This window comes from Balaenoptera acutorostrata, chromosome 20, assembly GCF_949987535.1.
Source record: "Balaenoptera acutorostrata chromosome 20, mBalAcu1.1, whole genome shotgun sequence".
Classification (NCBI taxonomy): Eukaryota; Metazoa; Chordata; class Mammalia; order Artiodactyla; family Balaenopteridae; genus Balaenoptera; species Balaenoptera acutorostrata.
In genome coordinates, this window is record NC_080083.1 from 55,478,511 (window position 1) to 55,490,075 (window position 11,565).

The following is an 11,565-nucleotide window of genomic DNA, read 5'->3' on the forward strand; positions in this document are numbered from 1 at the left end:
ATAAAAAATTACTTCTTAGAGACCACAGTTTAATTATCCATTGCTACTAAAGTGTACCATCTTTTTGAAAGACTGGACTCCTGCCAGCTTTAACACTCTTACATAATCCAGAGGAGCAAACATCATAAATGCTAAGGCCCATCCACAGTACATAGCCTCCTATAACAGACACACACACACACACACACACACACACACACACACACACACACACGTATTCTTGGGGGAAAACAAGCATGCTGTCCCCGTGCCTCGACCAGCTGGGCCGACCCCAGGAAGGGGCTGGAATGGACTGGGCAGGAGACAGCTGGGGAACATTCCAGGAGGCACACGCAGGTGTGACATCCGCCACACACGTTCTCACAAGCCTCCTCCTGTGGGTTCGAAGTTTCCCTCCATCACCCCCTCAGGCACCAGCACACTCATCACGTAGGAGAACAAATGTAAACTCTTGTCTTGAGGTGCGGTCACAGACAAGGGCTGGAGGTTCAGTGTTAAGAACCCACATCCGGGCAGCATTTCAGCAGACGGAAACAGGATGCAAAGACATGTTTGTTTAACGTCCAGTGCTCTAGAGAATGTTCAACTGGAGACCCTAAGAACTTTCTCACTGGGAATAGTGTAGAATGATCTGGACAGTTGCATGTCACTAGTAGCTCCCGGGAACTGTCCTCCCCTATAGCGTTTCTAGCATTGGGTTCCATGCCAACCTTTCCCTTAAGCCTCTGCTTCCCCCAAGGCTGGGGTGTGTGTCTGACTCTATCAAGGACTCCCTTTCAGGCCATTTCACTCCGAGATCAAGGACCTGAGAGCTGGGAAGAGCCCTGGGGGTGTCCCATGGTTGGCACCCTCTGCTCTGTGGGCTGAGGGGTCCACAGAACTTACAGGAGACCTCTGGGACCAGGCTGGCTCAAGGCCTCGGGGGGCTGTCCTGTTTCCACCAGAGCAACTCCTACTTTATCTATTTTTTCCCCCACACATAAATATTCTTTTTTATTATTTCTAAAGTAAATGGTAGCACGGCAAACATATTTTTCTCCGCCTTGCTTTTCTCGTCACTTAAAAGTACATCTTGGGGCTTCCCTGGTGGCGCAGTGGTTAAGAATCTGCCTGCCAATGCAAGGGACACGGGTTCGATCCCTGGTATGGGAAGATCCCATGTGCCGCGGAGCAACCAAGCCCGTGCACCACAACTACTGAGCCTGCGCTCTAGAGCCCGCGAGCCACAACTACTGAAGCCCGTGCCCCTAGAGCCCGTGCTCTGCAACAAGAGAAGCCACGACAATGAGAAGCCCGCGCACCGCAACGAAGAGTAGCCCCCGCTCACCGCAACTAGAGAAAGCCTGAGCGCAGCAATGAAGACCCAACACAGCCAAAAATAAATAAATTTATTTATTTATTAATTTTAAAAAAGTGTATCTTGAAGAACTTTCTATCCACTTTCTCTTTTTTTATTGTGCTAAAATATAAATAACATAAAAGTTGCTATTTTAAGCATTTTTAATCAGGAAAAATTTTTATTATGGTAAAATATACCTGACATAAAACTTACCGTTTTAATTTTTTGTCTTTGGCCATGCGGCTTGCGGGATCTTAGTTCCCCGACTGGGGATCAAACCCGCACCCTCGGCAGTGAAAGTGCAGAATCCTAACCACTGGACCGCCTGGGAATTCCCAACCATTTTTTAAAATTAATTAATTAATTAATTTTATTTTTGGCTGCATTGGGTCTTCGTTGCTGCGTGCGGGCTTTCTCTGGTTGTGGTGAGCAGGGGCTACTCTTTGTTGCGGAGCGCAGGCTTCTCACTGCGGTGGCTTCTCTTGTTGCGGAGCACGGGCTCTAGGCTCGTGGGCTTCAGTAGTTGCAGCACACAGGCTCAGAAGTTGTGGCTCGTGGGCTCTAGAGCGCGGGCTCAGTAGTTGTGGCGCACAGGCTTAGTTGCTCCGCGGCATGTGGGATCTTCCCGGACCAGGACTCAAATCCGTGTCCCCTGCATTGGCAGGCAGATTCTTAACCACTGTGCCACCAGGGAAGTCCCCAACCATTTTAAAATGTACAGTCTGTGCGTTAAGTACATTCACAATGTTATGCAACCATCACCACTATCTACTTCCAAAGTTTTTTCATCACCCCAAATAGAAACTCCATGACCATTAAGCAGTAACTCCTCATTCTCCACTCCCCCCAACCCTGTAACCTCTAATCTACTTTGTCTCTAAGAACCGCCTATGCTAGGTATTTCATATGAATAGAATCATACAATATGAGACCTTTCCTGTCTGGTTTCTTTCACTGTTTTCAAGATTCATCCACGTGGTAGCATATGTCAAAGCTTTGTTCCTTTTACGGCTGAATAATATTCCACTGTATGTATAGACCACATTTTGTTTATCCATGCATCTGTTAATGGACACTCAGGTTGTTTCCACCTTGTAGCTTTTGTGAATAAAGCTGCTATGAACATGGGTGCACAAGTATCTGTCTGACTCTTTATTTTAAATTCTTTGGGGTATATACCTATGAGTGGAATTTTGGGTCACATGACAATTCTATGTTTAACTTTTTGAGGAACTTCCAAACTATTTTCCACAGCAGCATCGTTTTACATTCCCACCAGCAATGTACAAGGGTTCCAATTTCTCTACATCCTCCCCAACGGTTCTTATTTTCAGATTTTTGGATTCTAGCCATCCTAGTGGATAGGAGTGGTATCTCACTGTGGTACCATGACTAATGATGTTGAGCATCTTTTCGTGTGGTTATCAGTCATTTGTATGTCTCCTTTGGAGATGTGTTTATTCGAGTCCTTTGCCCATTTTTAAATAGGGTTTCTTGTCTTTTCGTTGTTGGGTTTTAGAAAGCTTATCTGTCTTAACTACTGGATTTCTGAAAAAATATTGCATCTAAAAAAAAGAGGTTTACTGATAAATGAAGGCTGGGACCCGGTCCAGCCTTTTTATCTCACATACAGAGAAACAGAGGCCCATGAGGTTAAGCCACATGGTAAGTAGCAAAACAGAGCCTGTCTGACAGATTGCTTCACCTCCTCCCATGTCACTCAGCACCTGGAGTGAGCAGCGCCCAGGTACCCGGCTCTGTGAGGAACTACACGTGCAAAAACAAATCCTGTCCTTCAAGACTTCTGGGAAGATGAGGCTGGCAGGGTTGGGTGTTCAGGGGGCATGGTGAGAAGTTCCTTGTAATTGAGGGAGGGAGAGAGAGGCGGCATACCAGGCTAGATTCTGAAGGATTTGAGTGCCAGTGAGTTGGGATTTTTAGCCTGGAGGCCCCAAGTCACAAATTCAACCACCTTCCTGGGACCTAGGGTGCTGTAAATGTGGAGAACAGTGGGTGAAAAGCAATAGGGAGTGGAGGGGGCCTGTGGCTAACCAGAGCGCCGCCCTGCCTAAAGGCAGATTCCAAGACTGCTGGGTTGTGATTCCTAACATAGAAAGCAGAGGGCGGATGGCTTCCTGACTGGCCAAGCTTGGGAAAGTAACTCATCTTCTCTGCAGCAGCGCTCTTCTCACCTGGAAAACAGGAGTGATCATTGTACCTACCCCCTGACTAAGGCTGCATTAGGAGTAAAGGGATAATTCACGCTCAGCACCAGGCACTTAGATGGCCTTCTGATTCCCTTGCTCTAGGACCCTCCCCTCTCGCTAGGGCGCTCGCCCCCTTTAATCAACATCTCGCGGCTGCGGCCCCTTTAAGGCGGCCATGGAGGACCCAGTTTCAAAGCTAAGGGCGACCTTCTAGGTGCCGTCTCTATGGTAAGTCGTCACGTACGGCCGGAAGTGCGTGTGCGGAACGGCTTTGGCTCGGGATTAGGGAGAGAGTGGCGACACGTGCTCTCTGGTGTCCTAGGGGATGTGTGCCCTCGCCCCCGACGGGTGGCCGTCCCTCGGCCCGCAGGGTGATGCTGGCCCGCGGCGCCGGTTCCCGCCCCGGGGCGGGAACGAAGCTCTGGGGGCCCGGACTTCAGGGACCGCCCCCCGCATAGCAACTGCGGCTTGGACGGAGGAGACAAGAATGTAGGCACCAAAATCGGGGTGAGGGCCTACTGTAGGACGCGCTGCACCCCGCAGAAAAGCCTTGGGTTCCCCGGCTGGGGGGCCAGCATGAGTTTCTGGAGATGTGTAAACATCCAGTGAGACGCATCGTCCTAGAGCAGGTGGTATCACTTTCTTTTCCCAGGTTTTTCTCAGACAGTAAGAGCTCTCCAGACCCCGGCGATTGGATGAAGGCATGCAACCTTTCTTTGCTCCTTCTTGTCGGTGAGCGTATTCGGAGTGACCTCAGTTTGGGGGATCCAGGTATGTCAAGCGTGGAGACGCAGTGTCCTGAGGCCGATGGTCTGGGGAGAGGCTCCTGTGTTGTTGAACCTGCCCAGTTGTGGGTGCAACCTTGTACCAGGCAGCCCGACCCTGACCTAAAGTAAATTCCCAGGAGAGGTTTTTCCTGGGTTTTGAATTTGCAGTAACAGGTGTGAACATTCTAGCAGCAGTTTGATGATCATGTATGATACTGCAAACAGGACTTCCACTGAAAGAAGAAAACCTGTAAACAGTGTTGATGTAATTTGTTTTATTCAATAAATATGTTTTGATTCTTTGGCCAGCCACCATGCTAAGTGTTAGGGATACAGAGATGTTACGGCCCTTGTTCTCAGGAAGCTACAGCCCAGTTGGGGAGATAAGATTAAGTGATCACCCTAAAGAGGGTATAATTCAGTCTGAGGTGAGTGCTCTGAAGGAAAGCATAGTCTAATGAGAATATGTGTCTCAAAGAATCTGATGGAGACTGGAAAATTTTCCTGAGGATGAGACCCTTGAGCTGGACTCTGAAGGACTCAAGAATGAGTAGGAGTTTGGTGGGAAGGCCAGGGGGCAGCATGTGCAAAGGTCCAGTGGCCTAGCGAGTATGGCTAGTGGAGGAACTGGAAAAAGGCCATTGACGCCTGGAAAGCAAAGTGGAAAACGGTGTGAAACGAAGCTGGAAAGGTGAGGAAGGGCCAGACGACACAGGGCCTGTGGCTTATGTTAGGATTTGGGGCTTTGTCCAGAGAATAGTGGGAGGTTAGTACGGGATTTAAACAAGAAGATGATGTACTGAAAATTATAACTTCAAAAGAGCCCTGTGTACAGAGCAGCACAGTCTAGCAGAACTTTCTGCGATGCTGGAAACGGTCTATAATCTGTGCCGTCCTGTAGAGCGGCCCCAAGCCTGGAGTGGAATTTTAATTTAAATGTAAATGGCCGCATGTGCCTAGTGGCCGCTGTGTGGGACCGCGTGGGACCGCGCAGATCTAGAACCTGTTGGAGGGGGCAGTGACAGATCGTGGCACACAGATGCCCTTTCACTTCCTGAAGAAAGGCTGAGATAGGTTCCACTTTGGGGAGAATCCACATGTTGATCTTTCCTGGGGATCTCACACGGTAACTGCTTGTGGAACTGCTTTTAGTTTTCATTTTCTTGGTGTGGTTCAGCCTGCTCCTTCATGAAGCAGCATTCTTCCTTCTACCTTTGCCTGTTTTGTTGTCAGCACACAGATGGAGAAGTGATTCTTCAACTCATCGAAGTACCTACAGCGGTCAAAGCGTTACGTCTCTGCTTTGGAGGGGCTGTCAAGAAAAGCGGTCCCTGGTGTTCCAGGGTTTGGGATGCAGAGGCAGGAAGTGCCCTGGACCCCAGGAAGGAGCGTTTCCAGTGGGACCCGGCAGAATGCGGCCCTGTGAGGAAGTAAAGGCCGTTTCCAGCCGATGAAACATGTGACCAAAGGGAGGAAGTGTGAAAGTGCTTGAGAGGGTGTGGGGAACTCAAAAGTTGGGGGGAAACTGGGAAACTGTACAGCGAGAGAAAGGGAGGAATAGGTAGGAATAGATGGGCTGGTGTTGAGTTATGGGGGGCTTTGTCAGAGTTCGGCTTGTTGTGCCTGGTATGGGCCAGGAGGGCCCCACGTGGTGGTGGGCAGATGTCCAGGTGTGCCTGCAGTGGTGGGTTAGGAAGTCACTGGGGTGGAGCCCGTAGACTTGGAAGGAGGGGGCGGATTGGTCGCTGCGGGGCACCGGCTGCGTCGGATTCTTGGTGGAAGGTAGATTTCAGATCTTGGAGGGTATTTTATTGTGTTAACAGTTTTAAATTCTCTGAATATTCAGACTTGCTGAAGTCAAATAAAAACTGATGAAGTGTGCTGTCTTTGAAGGTGAGTTCACTGGAAGATTTGTGTGTGCGCTGGGTGAAAAACTGCTGAGTTCGTTTCTGCCTGGTTCTGTGTGCCTGAAATGTAATTGTTTTGTTTAGCACTTTCCAAGTTTGTTTGGTTTAACTCTTGTCTACATAGTTTTTGAGTGCTGACCTGCTTAATGCCTTGTTTTGTATGAGAATATAAATAAAAGGAGGCAGACCCCAAGGAGACTTTTCATACACGTTTTGGGTTCCGCGCCCGGTGGCCACGCGCTGAGAGTGTCACCTCGGCCTCCGAGGGGCACAGCGGGCAGCATGGTTCCCGACTGAAGAGTGACTCACGGTCACACACCCTCAGTGCTGCCACTGCCCTGGACCGGTAAGTTAGTCCCCGAGCACCCCGACCCCGGGCTTCTCGGTGGGCGCAGAACCCCCCCACCTCGCCGAGTCAGACTTGTTCGACTTCAGCAAGCCTGAATATTCAGAGAATTTAAAAGTTAACACAATAAAATACCCTCCAAGATCTGAAATCTACCCCCACCCCCCCGACGCCTAGTGTGCGCACGTATCGCGGGGTCAGGAGGCTTTGTTACAGAGGTTGGGGGCTCTGCTGGCACTGGCTGGGGCCATACTTCACAGCAGAGAATTCTCCCGAGTCCCACTGTCTTTGAATGTTTTGCCATCTGTTGATGTGCAGAAAGGAAAAACCAGCCTGTGTTTTTTTGAGCTGTGATGGTGGTGGTTCTACGCATAGTTCCATCCTCAGAGCGTTCCATGCTATCTTCGTGTTGTGGTCAGGGCGTTACAGACAGTACATACATTTTTTTATGCGGTGTAGAAAAGTTATCTTGGACTTTGGACCTAGTCGAGCCAGAGCCAGGTACCTGCCTGATGTACTTGGTGACCCTCCCGACTTCACACCCACCTCGTTCCTGCAGCTCATTTCCCGAGAGGGTCTGGCCCGCTGGTGCCCACCAAGGCCGAGATGTAGCTTTGCAACTTCAAGGCCAGCCTCTGGTGGGTCTTTACGGACCAATAATCTAAAAGAGCTGCAGGTGCCAGGGGAGGGATGGCCACCACGGGCAGTGCTGGGAGCGGCAGCTCGTCAGCTCAGATGACCCGGACGGAGCAGTACCGCCGGGCAGACGTAGCCAAAGGCTCCACCGCTGGCCTGCAGTGTGACCTCGGGCCGGCCACTTCCCTGTTTGTGCCTCAGTTTCAGTAAAATGGGGATGATGGTCATAATGACGGTGATCCCTGCCAGATGGCACTTGTGAGGGTTGGGTTAGCCAATTGTGTAAAGCACTCAGACGTCTTAGCTGGTACATCCTGATGGTCATTTACGTTCTTCCCTGGATTTTCAGTGCATTTTACAAACAAACATGGAAAGAAGGGCGTGTTGAGAGGACAAGTCAGAAGAGCAGATCAAATCCATAAAACCGAGGCTGTATATAGTCACAGCTCGGCATAAGCCGAGAGGTACAGAGGGTGCTGAGGACAGCAGGCAGGACTTTCTTGTAAAACCCACAGAACATAAAATTTACTGTTTTAACCACTTTCAAGTGTGCGGTTCAGTTTGTTTGGTTTTTTTTAAAGTATATTTACAATGTTGTGAAACCTTCAGCTCTTACCTAGTTCCAGAATATTTCCATCACTCCGAGACGAAGCCCCCTCCCCTTTAGCAGTCATTCCCAGCCCCCTGCCCCCAGCCCCTGGGCACCTCTAATCTGTTTTCTGTCTCTGGATTTGCTGATTCTGGGCTTTGCACTTTGCATCCTTTTATCATCCAGGCCTCCCCTAGGGTTCAAATATGACCTCCAGCCCCTGCCCCACGTCACCCAGCCAGCTGGGGACTATAGAGTAGAGATTCTTAACCTTCTAAACCAGCAGAATCTGATTGGAATTAGGTTTATCCAAAAGGTCAGGTAAAGCGGGGATTAAAAAAAGCAGACATGGTACATACATTTTATTTTAATGTAAAATGGAAGAAGATAACACCCATTCACTAATGTTTTGATAGGAAGCTGAGGCCTTTTATTTTTGGTGGGCATGGTCTAAAAATTTTCAGGGAGGTCTTGAATATGCTTGCAAAGTAATCTGAGCAAATTCATCTAGATTTTTATGACCCGCCCCCCCAATCTTGTAGAGCTGTCCCGCTCACACCTAACTAAACAAGAAATATTTTTAGCTTTATAGACTCCACAGTATTCAACTAATGGAAGAAATTTTCAATATTGAGGTATGGGGAAATCATTATGGCTTATACATGATTTAACATGAATTTTATGCTAACTACAATAGCCTGCTTGTGGCCTATCAAACATACGTTGTACATCTGCTTTAATCATTAAAGAAAAAGGTGCATTGGCCAGAAGTAAAGAATGTCCATGTGAAAAATAAAGATGGGGACTTCCCAGGTGGTCCAGTGGTAAAGAATCTGCCTTCCAGTGCAGGGGACGCAGGTTCGATTCCTGGTCAGGGAACTAAGATCCCTCATGCCGCGGAGCAGCAAAGCCCGTGTGCCACAAGCAGAGAGCCTGCGCTCCTCAACGAAAGATCCCCCGTGCCGCAACTAAGACCCGACGCAGCCAAAAATAAGTAAATAAACAAAAAATAAAGATGAAGTGCCTCCCTTCCTGGGAGGCCAATGCTGGTCCTCCTTCAATGATAAGACTCCCTTCCCAGGTGCCAAGGCTATACTGACTCACTGTGTACCTGCTGATAGGTTTTGTGTTTTTTTTTTTTGAAACCTTGAAGGACTGTATCCCTGACTTGTTTAATGTTTTGTTTTGACAAGATACAAAACGTTGCTGAAAACCCTGCTTCTTCTGAGCAGTTGCTCAGAGTTATCTAAGAGGCTGTCTCCCAGGCTGTAGTCCTGTTTGGCTCAAATAAAATTTTTTTCTATCCCTATTATAGATTGTTAATTGATTAATCATTTCTGTCGACACAGCTTAGATTTGTTTTGTTTTTATTTCAAATAGGAGCAACACTTCTGTTTTGTTTGTTTTACAGTATTTCAGCAGTCTACATCATCCTTTATTAGATCATGTAATTATTGAACAAGGTCAGCTGGCACGCACAGGTTTGGGAACAAATACAAGTGGCTTTGGCAAGGCTTCAGCTCATGCGATTGGAGCAGAATCCTGGGTCATCCCAGCGAGGAGCGTCAGCCTTCGGTGTCCGAGTTTCCTGGAGACCGTGAGGACTTTCCCCGAGGACCAGAGCCTCGGAGGAAGGGGGAGAGAGTCCTGGGCGGAAACCGGAGGGGCTGCTCCACGGCCCCCGCTGTGCTCGCTGGTGGCCATTGTCGACAAAAATTAACCAATAGGCGGTTGAAAAGAGAAACAGGATTTAATTCAAGCCAACCTGAGGATTACAACCCAGGAGACAGTTTCTCAGAAAGCTCTGAGGGGTGCTTCACTTCTTAGAAGTGGAGGGCACAGGTATATGTGTTTTTGAGACGAAATGACACACTGACATTTTACAGAGTTCACGGACGGTACATAGTTAGTCCAGATCTGCACATCGGAGGCAAGCAGCAGGTCACCATGACCCCTGACAGCGTTAGGATAGGAATGTTCTTAAGGAATTCATCGCTGGTGTCTGAAGAAAGGAAGAAAAGTTGATCTTTATGGTTGAGTAGACATTCCTGCCTTTGAGGAGGTCTGGTTAACGTATGCACTGCCCATTAGGGAGGGCCCAACCTGGGCAGGGAGTTAGTTATGCTTACATTTTCTTGTCCTGCCTCAAAAACATAAATTTTACTCCATCACGGCTCTTGGTGGCGCTGCTGACCACAGGCGGGGTCAGAAACCAACCAGCCACCCGCCCCCAGCCTGGCTGTTCTGCTCAGAGGCCTACACGGTCTCTCTGTGAGCTGTAGGCTAAATCCAATCCATCGTCTTTTTCCCTTTCTACTTCGTTGTATTAACAAAATGAAACAACACAAACACATAAATCACGTGTTCCTTAAGCAGGGGAGAGGCATGGGAAGGAGCTGATGGTCCCCTGCCCCACCCCAGTTCCGGCCAAGACAACCTGTGGCCTGTGTGGGTCCTTGCGCACCATTCTTCAGGCTCGGGCAAACGCATGATACACATGTTGTTACGTATGTGGTTTCCAGAGTTATCTCGGCATTCAAGGCCCTCCAGAGCCCACGCCACCGGCTTCATCAATCTGACCTCCTGGGTCAGCACCTTTGTCCGCACACAGATGCCCCGCTCTGGCCATTCTGGTCAGCCCAGCCTGAGACACCCCACGTGTTCTCACTTAAGCAGAGCTCACCTGTCCTTCGAGACCAGCTCTGGTCCCAGCTGACAGTTTCCTCTCTGTGGCTCTTTAGTGCCAATTCTCTGTCCTATTCACCTGACCCATCTTGTGCCACCTGGGGCTGTCTGTCCTGCACCTTTTCATGAGGTCCAGCTGCCCTGCATCTGGCCTCTCTTTCTCAAGACAGGACATTGCCAGCATCCTCGGGCTTATGGGGAAGACAGGTTTGCAGTGAGAGCCTTTCCCCCCTTCCTCCCACCGACACGAGAGAGGGCGTGGTACCCCAGGAGAACGCCCAGAGTTGGGGAGGGCTGCAGGAAGCAGAAACCAACATCTCGTCCCCAGCTGGATGCTTGCTAAGCTGTAGACCCTGCCAGCCCATCTTGGTGCCACCACCGGGATGTGAAGAGCGAGTCCCCGGGAGAGGTTGACAGGTGTCCCCTGAAGGTGGGGTGTACCTGAGCACAGAGCCTGGTGCTGGCTCTCACCTGGGGAATTCCAGGACCAGAGGGTTTTGCAGTCACCCTTCGAGGCCAAAAGGGACAGGGGTGTAGTGGGCGTGGGATGAAGAGGACAGTTACTGTGGTCAACTGAATAATGGCCCCCAAAGATGTCCACACCCCAACCCCCAGAACCTGTGACTATGTCGCCTTACAAGGCGAAAGGGGCTTTGCAGATGTGATGAAGTTAAGAAATCTGGGATGGAGGCCATCATGAACTAGCCACGTGGGCCCAGGGTCATCACAAGGGTCCTCATCAGAGGGTCAGAGACAGAGAGATGTGATGCGGAATTTGAAGGGGGTGGAAGGGGCCACGTGCCACGGAGTGTGGCGGCCTCTAGGAGCTGGAAAGGGCAAGGAAATGGACTCTCCCCTGGAGCCTCCAGAGGGAACAGTCCTGTGGGCACCTAGATGTGTCACACTTAGCTCCAAGGGCATTTGGAAAGCGCAGCCTTTTACCTGGCTGTTCCTGTTGGGGGAGTGGCAATTGGGAGGGGTCTCTGCTCGATGCCTTGCGGGGCACGTGGAGAGCTTGCTGGGGCTTGGAAGGGCCAGGCGGCAGCTGGCACTCAGGAAATGATGTTTGCTGAAGCAGCAGACCTGCTT

At 49.8% G+C, this 11,565-nt stretch overlaps 1 long non-coding RNA gene and 1 other non-coding gene across 2 annotated transcripts; both read left to right on the plus strand.

Moving 5' to 3' along the window:
- The first annotated feature begins 3,797 nt into the window (after nt 1-3,797).
- Nucleotides 3,798-5,564, plus strand: LOC130706013 (uncharacterized). The gene is made up of 3 exons (XR_009006427.1): nt 3,798-4,053; nt 4,199-4,317; nt 5,547-5,564. It is a non-coding gene; the product is annotated as an uncharacterized LOC130706013 (long non-coding RNA).
- LOC114238319 (small Cajal body-specific RNA 16) lies at nt 4,354-4,540 on the plus strand. The gene has a single exon (XR_003623710.1). It is a non-coding gene; the product is annotated as a small Cajal body-specific RNA 16 (non-coding RNA).
- Nucleotides 5,565-11,565: the final 6,001 nt, after the last annotated feature.